Source organism: Eupeodes corollae, chromosome 1, assembly GCF_945859685.1.
Source record: "Eupeodes corollae chromosome 1, idEupCoro1.1, whole genome shotgun sequence".
Classification (NCBI taxonomy): domain Eukaryota; kingdom Metazoa; phylum Arthropoda; class Insecta; order Diptera; family Syrphidae; genus Eupeodes; species Eupeodes corollae.
In genome coordinates this window covers 214362020-214380467 of record NC_079147.1, presented here as the reverse complement: position 1 = coordinate 214380467, position 18448 = coordinate 214362020, and the positions used below count along the sequence as shown (strand labels likewise).

The 18448-nt window shown below is 31.2% G+C and overlaps 1 protein-coding gene and 1 long non-coding RNA gene across 6 annotated transcripts in view; one reads left to right on the top strand and one right to left on the bottom strand.

Annotated features, from left to right (window-relative positions):
* Positions 1–18448, top strand: part of LOC129939308 (uncharacterized) — a 56468-nt gene that overhangs the window by 2592 nt on the left and 35428 nt on the right. The window lies entirely within an intron of this gene.
* Positions 1–18448, bottom strand: part of LOC129939305 (organic cation transporter protein) — an 88461-nt gene that overhangs the window by 54738 nt on the left and 15275 nt on the right. The window contains exons 1-2 of one of the 5 annotated variants that reach the window (XM_056047279.1): positions 12787–13351; positions 11829–12630 (exon numbers count right to left, since the gene is read on the bottom strand). The exons of 1 other annotated variant lie outside the window; for it this stretch is intronic. The gene's annotated coding sequence lies outside the window, so the exon portion shown is untranslated. Of the gene's footprint in view, positions 1–11828; positions 13352–18448 lie in introns of those variants that run through there. 3 more of the 5 variants (XM_056047280.1, XM_056047278.1, XM_056047281.1) reach the window with 3 other exon arrangements.

Genomic DNA, 18448 nt, shown 5'->3' with positions numbered 1-18448 from the left:
TAGAATCTACAACACCGAAATTTTAAGGAATTACTCTTGCTAACTGCTGTTTCTTTGGGCTTAGAAAGAAACTGAGTAGCAAAGCCTTTTCTGGGACAACCAATGGCAGCATATCCTTATGCTGATGTACGGTACAGAAGCTTGGACGTGGATGAAAGCACCTTTTGGAGAAAAGTTCCTCGGCACCTTATGTATAGAAGGCGAGTGGAGGAGAAGATGAACGACAAGCTATATAGACTTACGACGTCATAGATTTAGCCAGAAGAATAAAATTCAAACGCCTGAGATTGCTGTATCACGTAGAACGCATGGAAACCAACTGTGCTTCGGTCTGGAAAGCCTTCGAAGCCATGTCTACAAGACAGCGAAGTAAAGGAAGTTCACGGATCAAGTGGAGCACACTCAAGAGGAAAGTTCCCTCATCCGAATAAGAGTTCGTCACTTTATACACAATTAGCTAGGGACCGAGCTAGATGGAAAAGTTAATGTTAATGAGTAAGGCCCTAGCTTAGATTTGACTGTAGCGCCACCTTTAGCAAGAAAGGCTTATAAGAGAATTAAATAGCGGCTCCGTAAAATATCTCTCCAAGAAATAACAATCATTGTTAGGGATTTAATACATGCTTTTTTGGGAAGTTATTTCATGATGAAAAGCGCACTGGAAAATAAATAAAATAGAAAGACAATTCTTAGAGTTGGAGACTTATTTCATTTCTTTTTAGGGACTTATGAAATGAAATCTGTTAGATTTTTTATTTCATTTTCAAATTTTGGGATTAATTTTAAAATGCAATAAAACACTAATTGGGATTAGGAGTTCATTTTGTTTTCTGGATTATTTCTTGTGGAGTGATTTCATTCATTCTAGTAGTTTTGTTTGAATCATTTATTTATTTAATTTGCCACTGACAGTTGTTTGGCTGTGATTACAAGGATTTTTTTATAACTCATCATCTTAAGACACTCATTGAAATTCCCATTTCTAAAATATGCAATTATGGAAATAAATATAAAAAAACATCTCCTTACAAGATTTGCGGCAGATTTTCTGCACTGAAATATACACGAGTATATTTTTATATATATTTAAATAACAACGTCAACGTCAATTTTATTAGAAAAGCATCACCTTATGTTGCATGCCAATCACATGCAAATTTGTCACATCGCTCTCTGTCACGCGTTCAATGAATTTTCTATCGTTGCCGACGCGACGCGACGACGATGCGGTGACGAAAAAAAAAACGCGGCAACAAATACAAAATTCAATATGAAAATGAAAATGAAAATGAAAAAAGAAGAAACATAAATTATTTATATATCATCGAATTTTTAATTCATGAAAAATGAAAATTCTATTTTCGAAACGTAAAGTACCTACGCTAAATTTGCCGTCTTTGAATCGGTGAATGAAATTGAAAACACAAAAAAAAAAGAACATAAAGAACGTCGCATCGCGTTTGCATAATAAAATGCCTACTTTTGAGATTTTAAAATATTTTATCTCTTTAAAATTGTTTTTTTGATTGTTGGTATTTACATCTGCAAAGATGCAATTTTTCAATTAATTTACCATTAGATTATAAAATGTGTTAGCTTTTTTGTTGAAGGAAAGTATTTTATGCATACAAATTTGGTGTCGTCGATATTTTTGGGCAATGAAAAAGAAAGTATTGAAAGAGTTTTGTCAGGTTTCAATTAAACGGGCAAAATTCTTAACTCAGTTCAAAAAACTCTTAAGCTTGGCTTGAATACGTGGCTTTGATAGGGACTCACAAATTCGGTTTTATTATGAGGGTGACCTTTGATATATCCACCTTAACTATGACAACTCAAATTTGTCATTGTTGTAAATCGAATATCTCTAAACCCAGAAAAGTTCACGTTTTAGGTAATGATGTACTTTTATTATAAATAACTTTTAAGATCGAATATTTTCAAATCTAAACCCATAAAAAGCAGGTAAATGATATTGTTTTTCGAAACTTTTATAGCACTTTCTTGTCTCTAGTTTAAAATTAACTATTCTGGTTTAGACATCTGATCCATATTGTATTTTAGATGGTTTTGAAGTTTTTATATATGTTCTCCAAGATTATTAATTCATTTTCCCATGAGCTTTTTTAAACTTTTTTAACACTCCGCTTAAAAACCTATAAAATATAATTGTAGATTCATCTTACATAAGAAAATTTATTTGGGCCTAATCTCCACAAATTCATCGTTAAGCGAAGGGCGTCTAGGATTGAGTTCATTGTGATTAAATTGAGCAGTACTAGGGAACACGGTTTTAACTGGTAAATTTACTATTGTACTGATAATCCAAGTCAAAAGTTACAAGAAATAATTTAACTTAAATGATGTCTGCTATTTTCTATTTTAAAGTAAATGTTCCTTGGATACCAAATGATCAAAGGATAGTAATTTTCCGAAAAGTAACAAACTTTCTGTGGTAATGTCAAACAAATGCACCTAAATCGCCTTCATTATTGCTTTAGAGTTCTAGTTAAAAAGCTAATACTTGACTTTAATCCAAGAAATTTAGTCTTGAATTAGTTTAAAATATGTTTAAACATTTATATAATGTATGCTTATCCAGAATACTTTCCGTAGGTAAAACAAATCAGTTAAAACTGCTTCGTTCTCATAAAATCCAAATATTCTAGCTCTGGTCATCTATGGTATACGAAAGAGGTTAAAATGCTTCGAAATATAATAAACAGGACTTGAAGAATTCTCATTTAAAACGTGTCCCCTGAAGATCGTTAAATGTAAATTACCCTTTTTTGAAGAGCTTAAATGTTTCTCCAATTATAAATAAATAATAAATAAAGCAGTTAAGCACAATGTTTAAAAATTTCATCAATACAAAAACGAAATCTAGCAGCTATTAATTTTACTCATAATAAAGATGACTTAGATAGTACTCAAGAAATTTGTAACGTAAAAAAAGATAAAAATACCCTTGTTTTTTTGGCATTCTATAAATAGTATAGCAGAAAATTCCCAAGAAAACCAATCGACAGTAGCAAGATTTTTGTATTTAAAAATTGGTACAACTGAAAGAAGACTTGTCAGAATAATAATGAAATAAACACAAAAAGAAGAAAGTTTTGTGAAAATAAATTAAAAAAAAAAAACTAATAAAATTTATAATTTTCAAAAATAAATGGTAAGAAAACATATGGAAATTTTATACTTGGCGGTCGATTTCAAAGTTTTAACCAACCAATTTGACTTAAAAAAAAGTTTCAAGAAGGGGGTTTGTTCGAAGACATTAACATGTGTATGTATATACCTGAATCGAGTTGAAATGAGCTTGATACGATAAGAAAAACCTTTGTGGAGAACTCCTCCAGATAATGCATTATGGTCTGTTTATTTGCATGTTTGTGTACAAAAAAATATAGTTTTGCTTTAATCAAACATGGAGTAGGTAGCATATTCTTATAAGGTGCTGAATTATTCTTGTTTAACGCGAAACCAACTATCTCACTTGCACTTCATAAGAGACATCGAAGCACTATTTGCATTTTAAAAAGTGCAGTCAAGCTTAATCATTTTTGAATCTTCTTGTGCGGTGGAAACAACAAAAAGATTTATTTAATCTAAACTGAGACATTTTCATTAACAAAACTAAATAATATTAACAGTAACAGATTGATTTTTTTCCCCAATGGAAAGCATGTGAATCCGAATGCACAACTAATTAACGAACACAGCCATCGAGATAAAAATGCAATACCAACATTTGAGAACGAAATCACATAAGGTCTATTCGAGACTCGTATAAATAGCAAAAACCCATCCGTAGTAAGATTCTACTTTAACTTTTATCGGTAGTATTCATTCTGCGGATATTGTTTTTGTTATTCATGTAAAATCCTACTATACTATTGATAGATTTTCCAAAAAAAAACACAGGTAATGTCTTCCTATACTTTTGAAAATGTCCACAGAACAAGTGTAATAATGTTCAAATGATGTAAGACATTGCATTACTTGACCTTACTTAAATATGATTGATGAAATACCTTACATTGTCGTAAAGTTCAAGTAAATTTCCAACCATTTGGAAATATTTTAAAAGGATGACAAGTCTCACATTTAACGAAGTATAATTACAGACCTTTTACTTATTAGTTGTCTTAGTTAGCGTTCTGAATAACTTTTTTTATAGTATTTATTTCAGCTGCAATAATATTACATGAAATCAAGAACATGGTTTCTTAAAATGAAAACGATCGGTAATAACTTATTTACTTGCTTTTTTGAACCCCTGCTTGGATAACCTAGAACTCAGTCAAGAGCTCGGCTGTATTTACACTGATTATTCTACAGCGTTTAACCAATTTGTTCATGATATCTCATAAATTTGTTCGTATTTAAAAAAAAAAGTATATAAAGTTAAATTCGGAAGCTCTTTATCCAACCCTTTTATTGCCAAGTCAGGAGCTCCCTAGGGTAATAATTGAAGACCACTACTCTTTAACTTAATTATAAATTATGTAACCATTTTTCTTTGTGAAAATCTTGGAAAGCTTAAGATCCTTAAACAATCATTTACCATTCCAAGAGGATAATAACAGTTTTAACAATTTTGGTTAAAAAAGAAGGACCTAAATCTTAACCAGATCAAATACTTGATTATAAAACATAGCGGCACTCAATACAGCACGTTTATAGTTTTAAATATCTTGGAGTTTCATTACTTTTAATAAATTGATTGCTTATGGTAAAAACAGTAATAAAATATAATATAAACTTAAAACTAAAAGACATTATTACTATTCAAGTCTCAGATCACATATCATTTTAATTTGATAATTAGTAAAGCTTAACGAGTATGTTAGGGTCTAAAGAATTACAAGGTCATTACGTTGCTCTTGGTCTATATAACTAGTATAAAGTATCTCAGGTGTGAACTACGTTCACAGAATATGATGTTAGCTGTTCGGTCTAATCCTTAAAACCTTTCTTCTTATGAACATCAATGAAAGCTTCTTCAAATGTTTCATAAGTTTAATCTACAATGATTGAGCTAACCAAAAAATCTAGAATTTACATTAAATAAATGTTTTCCAACATTTATTATGGCATTAATGACAATTTATTTGCATGTCTTAAACTTTAAATATAAACTAAAAACTGATTTTATTATTCGTAAGAATATTTTTAAAGATATATAAAGGGGCCAGTTGTAGCAATCATTGGTTTCCATCATTGAAACCTATCATTGAAAAGTGTTTGATAGGTGGTTTATAGCTTTCATTAAAAATGTGTCTCATCAAAAACTATTTGTTGATAGAAATCCATCGTCTCTTTTTTTCTGATTAAAATCCGTAATTTGGATTGTGTGTAGTTGAACCACAATTGAGAGGAACGATTAGTTTTAGACATAAAAGAATCAGCTTCTCAGGAAATTTAATTTTCGTTGAAAAATGGAAACATAAATTTTCATTTAAAATAGAATTTATGTATAATTAACACGTTAAAGAAAAAGGAAACACAGTCAAATAAACATTAAAATTTGTTTCCGGATTGATTTCTATGATAGCTACAACTGATTCCCAAACACCAATCTACACTATCTACACTAATATTATAAACTCAAAAAGTACTGGACCGATTTTAATCACTCTTTTTTCATTAGAAAGTACCAGATTACTTCAGAAATCTTAAGAAATTCCTATTAAAACCAACCGAAGGTGTTACAAAAATTAGAAATAAAATGTCTTACATCGCATACGCTGCGAAGAGTATTAATGATAGGACAAACAAATGTTGGAAAATATTATAGAATATATCAATATCTAGAAAAAACTTCACCAGACCATATGTCTTACTATTGTAGTTACATCACTATATCTACTTTTTTACATTTAACAAATTGATAGAAATGCCGATTAAAATCAGACTATGTTATCGATACCATTTATAAATTTGTATCCAAATAAATAATTTAACATTCAAGACTGTTTCAATACCTGATTATTACTTTTTGAATTATTGAAATTGCACATTCCATTTAAAAGATATCATGAAATAAAAATAAAAATACATAAATCGAGTAACTAACTTGTCGAGAGAGGGACAGTGCAGGGTGTGCGAGTGCACAATTATGAATTAGGTAGCCGCGCGGCTCATTCGCGCGGTCGGCTCCTTACGCAGTGGACGCAAGCGACATTGAATATTTAGAGTTTTTTTGAACACATTTTTATGTTTCACTTAAAAAGTTCCTTTTAGAGCTACTTAGTTTTAGTATTAGGAATCACACTTAATTAAAAGTAGGTACGCCTGTTATGCTTTTAAGAAATGTAAGCCCTGCAAATATGTGTAATATTACAAGACTATTGATCAAAGAATTAAGAATTAAAAATATCCTTTACTCTTACAATAAATAAATCCCACGGACAAACTTTTTCCATAGTTGGTATCCACTTAAGAAAAGAGTTCCTTTATGATTTCTTGAAAATCAATACGTTTTGTTGCCACCTACAAATTCCACAGCCAACTCAGTGTGCAGTACAGGAAGGCTTTAAGATAAGAATAAACAATTTTTCTGATTAAGTGATTCATGGTCGTTTAAATTAGTATATTTATAACTTAAATATCGCCCGGGACGGGCCGCTAGTATTGTATGCATTTATCTGTTATTTCACTTATATTTTTATTGAATTATGTTCTATTCTACGTTATTGTATTTTTAAACCGTATTTATAATTGTAGCTCGTTTTACTTTTTAAAAACTACTTACACTGGTCTTAGCAATAAATCAGATGAACACTTTTTGTGTTACCAATTCTTTGGTCATACATACTTTGTATTAAGCTTGCTTACGCAAAGATCTGATAGTGTAAACAAAAAACTGCAACTTCAAAGGTCTTACAAATGTATGTTAACTAAATGATTTACTAAAACAAAAAGAAGTCATATGATAATTATTTAGGTTTAGGAAAAATAAAACGCAGGTAAGGTCTTATGTCGAACTAAAGTTCAGTTTTAACAAACTGCTCAAAATTATAATTCAATTAAAATTCTATTCTAGATATTTCTACTCTAAATAATTTGCGTTTCTACGCAAGTTCATAGTACACATGTGTGTATTTCAGTGTCAAACGGCACTCTGATAAGGAAATTTATTTTAAGTCGGCCCCATCAAAAATGTAGCTAATATGTTTATACTGAAAAAAAGCAAAACACCAAAAAACAAGCGTCATTAAAATTTATTTTATTGGGCATAAATTATCTACATAATCGTATAATTACCATTGTTTTTGTTTGTTTCACAATTTATTTAAAACAAAAAAGTGTATACAAATACATATATAAACTAAACTACAATCCCATAGAACAGAATGTTAATAATATTTTGCGCCGGCTTGTATTAAAATAAAAATTACTTGAAATTGAAACTGAAACCGATGAAACAAAACATAAAGTTTCTAGACCTGCAGAGTAATAGCCATCTGGCGATAATGTTGCTCTACTCAACTCACTTTCGTTCGTTGCGAATATTTTTATAATTTTCCCCGATTTTCACACTAAAGTGCTAAACCACTTTGTATTGTGTCAAAAATTATTTATTTTCATTTTGTTTTCGTCTAATGAATTTCAACTCTTAACATAATTATTGTCAATGAATTTTCATCTTAAATCAAAAACGAAAACAAAATGTGACTTGATTTCATGCTAAGCTGTCAGTTTGTGTTTTGTAATTATGAAGCCTTTTTAAGCGTTTAAACGCGCTTCGCAAGTCGCAAGTGCCTGATGTTCGTTTTATATTTATCCAGACACAAATTGTGGGTGGCACATCATCAGTTGAGCACGTACTAAGCCTATGTACGCGAGTATATCCATTTCCATAGCAATGACAAAAAGAGTATGAATTTAATAGAAACATATTTTCTGAGAAAATAATGACAAGTGAAGTCGAGCAGCTTTTGCTGCTTTTGCTCAATTAATAATCGTTTTTTCATAATTCCTTCCAATTTAATTGTGTGTCAAATGTCATAACAATTAAATTATAAATTCTTTTATACATAAAAAATAAAATAATAATAATAATAAAATAAAACAATTTGTGTATATTATTTTGTTTACTTTTATTTTTGAATGGATGATGATGAGCGTGAAGGAATTTAATGCTTATTATTTAATTACTGATTTTTGTTTAATTTATGCATTTATGAATTTAAAAAAAAAATTAGGAAAAAAACACGATTCATATTATTTTAGGCGATGGTCAAAATAATAAATAAAATAAAGCGAGTCCTCAAAGTAGATTCATAAAGCTTGGCAGTTGCTTATTCTAAAAAATTCTTGTTTTATTAATACCAAAAAGAAAACCTGCTCTGAGAAACTGAGGTTTTTATTCGTATGACCCAAAAATCCCCTAAAATTAAATTATGTGCATATAAGATTTGTTTGCATTCGACAATCGAAGTGAGGATAAAACTCTTCGTATATTTTAAAAACGTATTATTATGGGTCACTCTGGCGTATACTTGTTTTTTGTTCAAGAAATTTCTATGCAAATTCATAGAGCAGGAAATGCAACTGAGGATGTTTCTTGACTCATCTCGATAGCTTGAATTTGTTTTTATAAATTTATGTTTTTATATATTCAACAATAAGAACAAAAATTGTATTTTTTTACGGAGAAACTACATATCACGGATGTTTTCTTAGTGATATATAAATTTAGGTTATGTATAAGAAATATACACTAATTTGAGTGGTGGACTTTTTATCAGTTGTCAAGTGATTAAGATTTTATTTGACTTGGCACATCAGCGTTTTTAAAAATCATGTTTTTTCTCATAATAGTGTGTGTTGAGACACCGTTATATCCACAAAAACGGACTGTTTGGTGTGCTTTATAAGTTGATGAAAATGATCCTTATTTCTTTAAAAACAATGCTGTGGGCCAAGGATTACAGTCAATGTGACTGCTATAGGGCTTTGAATGTGACTTTTTCGTTTATCAATTGAACAACCTAATGTGTAGAAGTTGTGATTAAAACAAGACGTCGCAACATGTGACACTGTTGGTTTCAAATTAATTTTTTGAAGTAAACGTTTAGTGTCCGCATACGGACAATTAAATTAGCCTCAATGATCTTGTGATTCAACAATGCTTGACTCTTTTTTGTGGGGATATGTATGTAAAGTTGCTAGTCTATACGCCGATAAGCCCGAAATGATTGACCACTTGGATGACAATTTTTTTCGCAATCTTGTGCGATTTCTGTAAAATCCATACGTTCATTAAGATCTCATAAATTGTTCGATATTATTTATTATCATTGCCAACATTGTTTTAATTCAACTTTCTCTAATAGCTTAATTAACAATGCAGTGAAGGACTCATATATTTATGCTAATGAATTTATTAACTCATAAAATCAACATCTTCTGCTCCGTTAGGCCAAAGTAAACTTAAAGAATTGAAAGTATCAACCCAGTAATTTATTGAACCTTACAGTATAAACCTTGATTTAAAACTCGTGATTGTGATGAATTGAAATGTGATCTTAACTTATTTTTTGATGGGTCCGCTCGTAACTGATTGCTTTTAAAGAGAAAGCGTCCTGTAATTTCTTTTAATTATATATTCGGGGCAGTATCATTATATCATGTAAATATATCAAATGTTTGGCCTTGGTTTGTTATTCTATAGAAACTGAAAATTTTCACAGCACATCAACTCAATAACTAATAAGGCTTATTTAATTCTTGGCTGGTTTAAGTGGGAATCGAAACAATTTTCTGATCCTGTTATTATAAAGCAGCTTTGTATAACATTTGTTTAGAAATTCTCGAATAAGCTTGTCAAGGCACCAAATTATGGCTATCATAAATCCATGCTAGAACTGGTGCAAAAAAGTTAAGGTGGGATAATTTCTACGATATTCCACTTTATCAGCAAGGCTAAGAGCCATTTGCTGAAACGAAACTTAAGTATAATATGAACATTTATAATGACAGTTTATGTCGATGAAATAGTGGAACATAGACGTTTATGTTGAATATAATAATATAAGCAAATGGGCCTAAAACTTTTTTATCTGCCAATTCTTGAGAGCAGGCATTCTTTATTATGTTTTGCGTTTTTACTAAATCAATAAATGGAAAGTTTGGCTCTTTGTACCTTCTGTCTCGGTATCAACTTTAATATTCCCCGAAGAAACTTAAGAATTTTTCCAAATTGTATACGTATTTCAATCTGTCGGACTAGCTAAGGTTAGGTTAAAGTGGATGTCCGTCATGAAGTAGGACACACTTTGGCCAGTTTGATGGGCTATTGTGATACCAAGTGAATCTTGAGACTTTCTTCCAAGCTCAATGAAACCAGTTTGATTCCTTAAAGAAGCGTAAGAGGCTTATTATGTTAATATGATTGAGATCGTTTAGCATATTATAAAACAATTCTTCCAGACAATTCTTATGTTTTTGAGCTATGGCAGAGTACAGAGGAATTGAAGAAATGTTTCCTCCTCTTCCTCATTCATACAGCTTCTACAAAATTCATTTGCTCTCCTATTAGAAAGCTTCCAGTTAAGACACCGAAATGTTCTCCTTTGCATAAAATGTTTAAATTATTTTCATATTTAATATATCAACTTGTTTAACAATAAACCGAAATTATCAAGCAACTAAATAAAATTAATTTTTCTGACAAATACTCTTGTAAATAAAATATAAAACTAGCTGATTTAACAAATAAAATAACATCTCCACTTAATTTCCACAATTATCCACATTGAAAAACTTTCAAGGATAAGTACTTTAAGCTCTCAATCTTTCTCACTAAGTGTATCAAAGTTTACAGCTTTTGTTATAAACTTTAAATTTAAAAATATTGGCACAACTTATTTTAACAAATGATCTTTTTTAACACAAATTGAATAAAAATTACTAACCAATATTCCTTAAATATAAAATCCTTCAAAAAGAAAACATAAAATACAATATGACTTTACAAGAAATACCTCAATCCAAACTTTCACGAAGAAAAAAAAAAGAAAATCCAATTCATTATAAATCCCAAATTCCAAATAAAAATTATTCAACCTCAATCACATAAACCTACAAACAGTTTCCTATCCAAAACTTTAGTACCTAACCTATATCCAATGTCCGCACAAAGTTACAATAATGTGACCATAAAAGGACACAAAACATCAGACCCCAACTTCGCACCAGAACAAATCGAGAGAAATATTTTGTGGCATTATTTCTTGAGATATAGTATAGCAAGTACATATAGATTGTTGTTTGTATATCAACAATATATATCTATAGGTATCCAAGTGAATATAATTTTTCAATCTCGCATTATTGTATTTGTATATAGAAGAGAGAAAATAGTCCTTTGAAAATATTATAACCCAGCATCAGCAGGCAGCAGGATGACGACACACACACACTCACAGATAAAAAAAACTCACACACTTTTTGTATGAAGAACAGCGGCAACAACGACGACGACGGCAAAGCAACGGTGGAGGTGGCGGGCAGATGCGGATGCGACGAGGTGTTCTGAATCTGCCATGATACCTCCTTCCAATATATTAAGTATTATTTTGATATCAGGCACACACCGCCGCTGAGCCGACCGACCGGCTTATTGAAGAAAAGGACACACACAAAAAAGTATCTAATTGCCATAAGTATACACCTATTCCTGTATCCTGATAGATAGAATATTTCACAGTGAAATGTGGGTTGGGTGGTATAAAGGAGATACGCCTGGAGTGTATAATATTCAAAAAGTCCTTATAAACAAAACAGAGAAACACACAGAAAATAAAATAACAACTCACCCAGCAAGTGAATCTTTTTCCAATCTGTTACGAATTATATTTGTCGTTGTTGTTGCTTTGTTTTTGCTTGTTATGTTATAGAAGGATATCTGTTGAATAAATATACACAAACACTCAGGATATCTTTTTATTTCTCCTACTTCTGCTTCTTCGTCTTCTTCTGTTTATAGGTATTACGAGTAGTGTAGTAGTAGCAAATCAACTCTTTCAATGGACCACTTTTAATAATTATTTTTGTTTGTTTTGTTTTATTTTTCTTTTGCACTATTTGCAAGGATTCATTATTGAAATTAAGATTTTAAACCATTTTTTTATATCTATATCTATTCTTTCATCACTGTTACTAAACAACAGCTATGATGCACACGCACGCACAATAATGTTAAAGGACATTACACATTTTTCTATAAATATTACTTTACCTCTACTTCATATCCTTTTTTTATTTGTATTTTTTTGTGATATTTATCTCGAACAATAGTCCAGACACGCTGTGGGAGATTGACAACAGGGTGTTTGGGGTGCAGAGGGATGGAATGAGATAGTTTTAACAATAGTCCTTAAATATAGTTCAATACACACAGCATGTGTGGTGCGGTGTGTGTGTGTGTAAAAGAATTCAGTTCCGAAAGGATGGAATTTCAGCCAATTTTCTGGTCCTGCTGATGAAGATTATGCTTAGTCCTTTTCGTTCCGCCTGAACAACAGGATAAACCGAATCAAGTTAGATAGAGTTTGGGCTCTTTTTAACCAGGAAAGGCAAAAGCAAACAGAAAAGCGCAACACTTCCTCCAACACCAACCTTAAACGCGGAAAAATGAAAAAGGAAAACGGATATCAGAAAGGACTTTGGTCTCTAAGGACAGTTTACGTTAACGACACGACGAGCGACGAGTAACTGACGTCGCAATTGCAATTAAATGCAGCATCCCCACGACACCATTGTCGTTGTACGTACCTAGAAGTTGGTCGTCGACTAGCGACTGTTGAAGAAGGATATAACTGACGACGGTGACACTTCAAGGAGCATGTGTACGGTAGGTTGTTTTTAGTGTTGCTGACTGTGGAAAATACTTGGTTTCGTGTATTTAACTGATGCTCCAATGCACACATCCGCTTTTGATGAACGTTTAACAGATGAGAAAGTTAAAATCCTTTCTATTAGAATATACACACCACATTCAGATGACAGATCCTTTGGATACACTTTGATTTTCGTTTCTTTCTTTTTTAAATTACAATACTTGTGAAGGGTGAGGTGAAGATGGTGCTGATGCGGGAGGGTTAAGGGTATTGAATTGCATTAAACGTCAATCATTCACGCGAAATTGATATTCCTCCAGCCAAAGACAAAAACTCACTCATACGAAGAAAGAGAAAAGAAGAATTTATATCAATTTCAATTAGATAGTCGTATATTTATTAAATAGAAGACACACAAAAAAAGATACAAAATGTATCTGAGAATTTCTAATCGGATGAATATTTTTTAATCGAAAACATTTTATATTTCACTACACGACGGAAACCAAAGAGTAACTGAACATTTGAAATCATCTTGTAGTACTTTTATAAATACGACTACGACTATGAACGAGCAACGAGAACGAAAAACGACGACAACGACACGGACGACGACAGCGGAATTTCTTCGCATCCCAAAGATACACAGAACTCAGCTTCCTCTCGCAAATACCTCTGCTCTATATGATTTCTAAAATTACTCTTCGTCCGTCCAGAATTTCATCTGTTTCTCTTCATTTCGAATTGAAGAGTCAGTTCAGTCAATTGTTATCCACATGGCGTTTGGTTGTTTTTTTATTTTTTCGTGTTATTATCAACCCCTTCTGTCATCTAATCTCCCCCCTCCCTCAACCCATTTAATTCAAAAGTGGAATGGTAATAGTTTGTCCTGTAAAGAGGCCATCATCACCTGTTGTTTACATTTGCGGGTGGCACTTAAGAGAGCTAGACTAATTCTAAAGAGGCAGCAGTGAGTGAAAGCTCTTTTGTTTTTGGGGGAGGTTAAAAAGCTCGTGTTCTTGTTTTGCCTCAATATTATTATTCATTTGAACTTCCCTTTTAATTCATGTGAGATCTAAGTGAGTTTGGTTGATGGCGTGGCTACACCCCCATCCCTATAGTATTATGGTTGGTATGGATTGTTATTAGCTCATTAAGGGGTTGAATTGTGTGGCAGGGGCTATTTTATCTACATGTCGAGTATGTTTGTTCGCTTCGTGTGTTTTCCTAGAAACAAGACCTAAAGACGATGAACAAGCAAGAACTATGTTTGCCTTTTGCGGTATATCTAATGAGGTATCTTTGGTATTTGAGAAATGTTTTGTATATTCTATGTGTAGAAAGTGGAATGTTAGATGAAGAATTTTGCACCTTTATTGGTGCGAAATGAAGCTGATTATCATGATGGGGTCGCATGTGGTCGTGGTCGTGATCGGAGAATTTTATGGGTAAAATGGTTTTGATTTATTTTTAAGCTTTTTGTGGTTGGTGTTTTCTTTTTTGTTATTGTATTGATAGAAATGATAGTGGCAATTGATTTATGTTTGAAGGCTTCGAATTAGTTATGATTAGAAGATAGATTTTTGGCAGTTTGGTTTTAGTGTTTAGATTTAGTACAGTACTGCCCGTTTAAATGCTCGATTTATTTTTTGTTTTAATAATAAAAATTGCTAAGGTTATTTTTACTCTGTATTTGTATTTGTATTTTTTTTAAATTTATTTATTTAAACTTAAAACTATATAACAATTGAATAATAAGAAATGTGAATAATAGTGTTCATTTTTTAACTAGAAGTTAGTGTTGAATGCAACATCAATTGAAAATCCATTGGTATCTTATGTGGGGTGACAATCAGTGTAAATTAAAATACAGACAAACTAAAATTTAAATATAAGAAAATGATAAAGCTTGCTTGCAACTGTAAAGAAAAATATTATAAGATACTTAACAATTCATTAATAACATTATAGTATGTACTGTACATCTTATAGCTATTTTATTTTACATTAATTTTATTGGAGGTCATAAAAAAATACTAAATTACTGATTCAATACAATTACAATTTAAAGTGAATAACCAGTCTTTACCATTTTTACTAAAATATCAAAAACGAAAAGTTCCTCTTATGGATAGGTGTAATTTATTGAAAGTATTTGCAGCTGTTTATGTATAGAAATGAGAAAAATGTGTTCTATGAGTAAAAGGTGGGTACATTAACTAAGTTCATATTGTTCACACGAAGGTTCTACATTTGATAATTCCTTCTAGGTGTATTCCCGCTTTGTTTAAAAAACTCTCTCAAAACTTTAAAAACATATAAACGAATCATTGGTAGAATTAACAATTCCTTAAATAAAGGCCCACTTTCAGCCAACCAATTTTTAATTAAAATAACTCACATTTTTCGTGTGACCAATAACATGTATGTTTTTATCATATGAAAATGATTCTTCCAATTTAGATTGCTATCAATAACTACTCTTAGGTATTTAAACTGTTGAACTGTTTCAATTTTAAAGCAATTATCTGTGCAATGTAAATTGGTTATAAAATTACTTTTACCACACTTATGGAAAATTAAAGGAAATTGTTTACAATCGTAAGCGTGAAACTGTAAACTAAAATCAGTAAGGATATTTCCAGTTACATTAAAACACATCAATTTAGTTTGATAATCAATTTATAATAAGTAAACCACAACCTTAATACTTCCAGATTTTCTTCAATGTTCACAATACTTTCAAAACTAGTCCCAGTCGTCAGCGAAAGCAGTTGAAGTACCATTTAACTTCAGTTTGAAAATGGAATGAATATAAATCAAGAACACAAAGGGCCAAGATGAGATCCTTGTGGAACACCGTTCTTTAACAGTCTTGATTCACTTAAGAGTCCGTTATTTTTAACTTTTTGTTTTCTATTTTTTAAACAAGAATTCAGCAAATTGAAAAAACTACCGCGAAAGCCTGCATTATAAAGTTTTGTTAGCAAAAGATCGTGGTTCACCAGATCGAAAGCTTTAGTCATATCAATAAACAGACCCATTGTTTTTTTATTGCTTATTAAACTTCCATAAAGCTGACTACATACCCTTGAGAAACCTGCTCTAAAACCAAACTGATTATTACGAATGAAATTAAACTTTTACTTGATACACCATCACTTATGCACGAATTTTTATTTTTTAGAGACATTATGACTTTGAAAACTTCTCTTGATATTATTCTATCAAAAACAAAACTATTTCGTTGTGTATTATACGAAAACAATTTTGACGAAATGGAACAGTCGCAGTTTAAACAAGGTTCAATAGCAGGCTTTAATTTTTCTGTAATTTCAGTAAAATACTCATTAAATTTATTATAAATGATCAATGAATCGGACTCTGTAGCTCTATCAATTTCAAATGAGTGAACTTTAACAAAATTTCTTTTTTTTTACCTAGAATGCTATTAACCACTCTTCACGAATATTACATTCAGCTCTAGAAAACCTCTCAACATAGTAGTTATAACGAGTCTCATCAATTTATTTATTTACCGTTTTGCACTAAGTTTCATAGCATTTTTTTAAGTTTAAATGACATAAATGATTTATTAGCTTCCCACAGGAAGTCATCGTAGTAGGTCTGATTTGTTGAATTGAAAATTCTAATATTTCTAGTCTTTTCATTATGAGAAAAAAAAAGATTTTTGCCCAAAAGTTTAACAATTATTTTTTTTGGTTTACAGGTTTAACAATAGGTTTAACAATTTATTGGTTGAACAATTTACTAGTTAGCAATTTACTAAATAACTCCAACATTTTAAACCTTTCTTTTTGTTTTTCTACAAGCGGTGTGATGAATAGTGTGAATAACTGTCATGCTAGAGGTCTTGGGTTCGATCCCTACCTGTGCCATCTAAGGGTTCTGCCTCTTGCAAGAAATTGAAAAATCCTCCCAGATTGATTCCTGCCATGAAAAGTGCATACAAGTACAATTATTTAAGAACTCTTTGTGTGGTCAGAAAATGGATTTGAATAAGTAAGTACAATAATATCACTTTTGTGAGGCAAGTTAAAAAATGATTTCAAGAATGTGAATCAAACTTTTGTTACATAGTTCCTTTTCTACATAAAGCACGTATTTTCGCAATTGAATTTATTTTAATAACTAAACAAGGCTAATAATAAATTAATTAATCAAAAACTTAAGTTTGAAGAATCTGCTCATCTATTGTCTTACTTACAGACATTAAAATTTTAAAAGTTTAAAAGTGACGATATGCCTTATTTCATTGTCAAGAGCAGGTTCCCTTCTATGTAACTCGATTCTACAATGAATTTGCTCGAATTCGAAAAATTGGTAGTATGTATCTATTTGACTACTTTCGAACCAACGAGAATCGAATAGTTCTACTAGTGCCAACTATATTCTTATGAACTTTCGAATAAACGTGGAACTACTTAACTCGAAAGTAGAATTCAAAACAAGGCAAAATCGAAAATAATCACTCTGCATCAAATGTGTTTGCCAGCGAAGTTTTTTTTTGTCAAAGTGAGGTCCATCTACCAACCAATTACACCGGAAATTCGTAATTTTTGCCAAAAATAGCGTTTAGACTTTCGTTTCTCTTCCTCATTAATTTCAAAATTCATCATCAGCGGACACATGACTCTTTCGATTGAATTCAAAGCATCTGCGAGTATTTTTGACATAGTTTGCTGTGCAATTCCAGCGTTCTGGTCCCAACCGATTTGGTTTTCGTAACCTCCTGTTGCCAAAAAATTTAATGCTGCTAATAACTTAATGATAATCGGAACAGCATTTTATCTTCTGCGAGTAGTCATGTCGCATGATATGGTGTTGAGTAAGAACATAAATCCGTCTTTAGAAAGACGATAGCTCTTAACAAAACTAAACCAAAAGTATATATTGTATAAAGTACATTGTACATATTTATACGTACAAACGTTTTCTCACTCAGCTCCATTATTTTGGAATTGTGTCTTATAGTTCTGCGTTTAATTTGCTGGTACCGTTCTTCATTTTCTTGCAAACTGAACCAAAATCCAACGGTGTCCATTTTCGTAATAATTATTCTTGTCCAAAAATTTGATGTTTTATGTTTGTTTTTAAAACTGTAGAACAACTCGATAATCGTTCGAAAGTACATATTTTTTCGAAAACAAGTTGGTAACGGCGATTTGAAAGTAAAATCGGAAATGAGTTTCGAATAAAATCAAAAGTAGAATCGAGTTACATAGTAAGGCCCCTGGTCCCAAACTTTTAATACCAACTTGAAATAATATCTTATTACTGGACATGGTAGGTTTTTGAACTTTTTACCACATGGCATTTAGATTATAATCTCTAGAGGGCGCTGTGGTGTTTTAAAGCTACAACATTTAGACCAATAATACAGTAGAGTTCAACTAAGTCTTTTGAATGCGTGTTAACTCTTGATGTCAGAACAAGTTAGGTATTCATCTTAATACATTTTTCGACTAAGAACAATTTTTTTGCACATCTTGTGTGGTATCAAAACGGATCAGTCCCATGAACTTTTTAGTTATCCGGTGGTGGGATTCATTTTGTTCATATTCATACATGAGTAT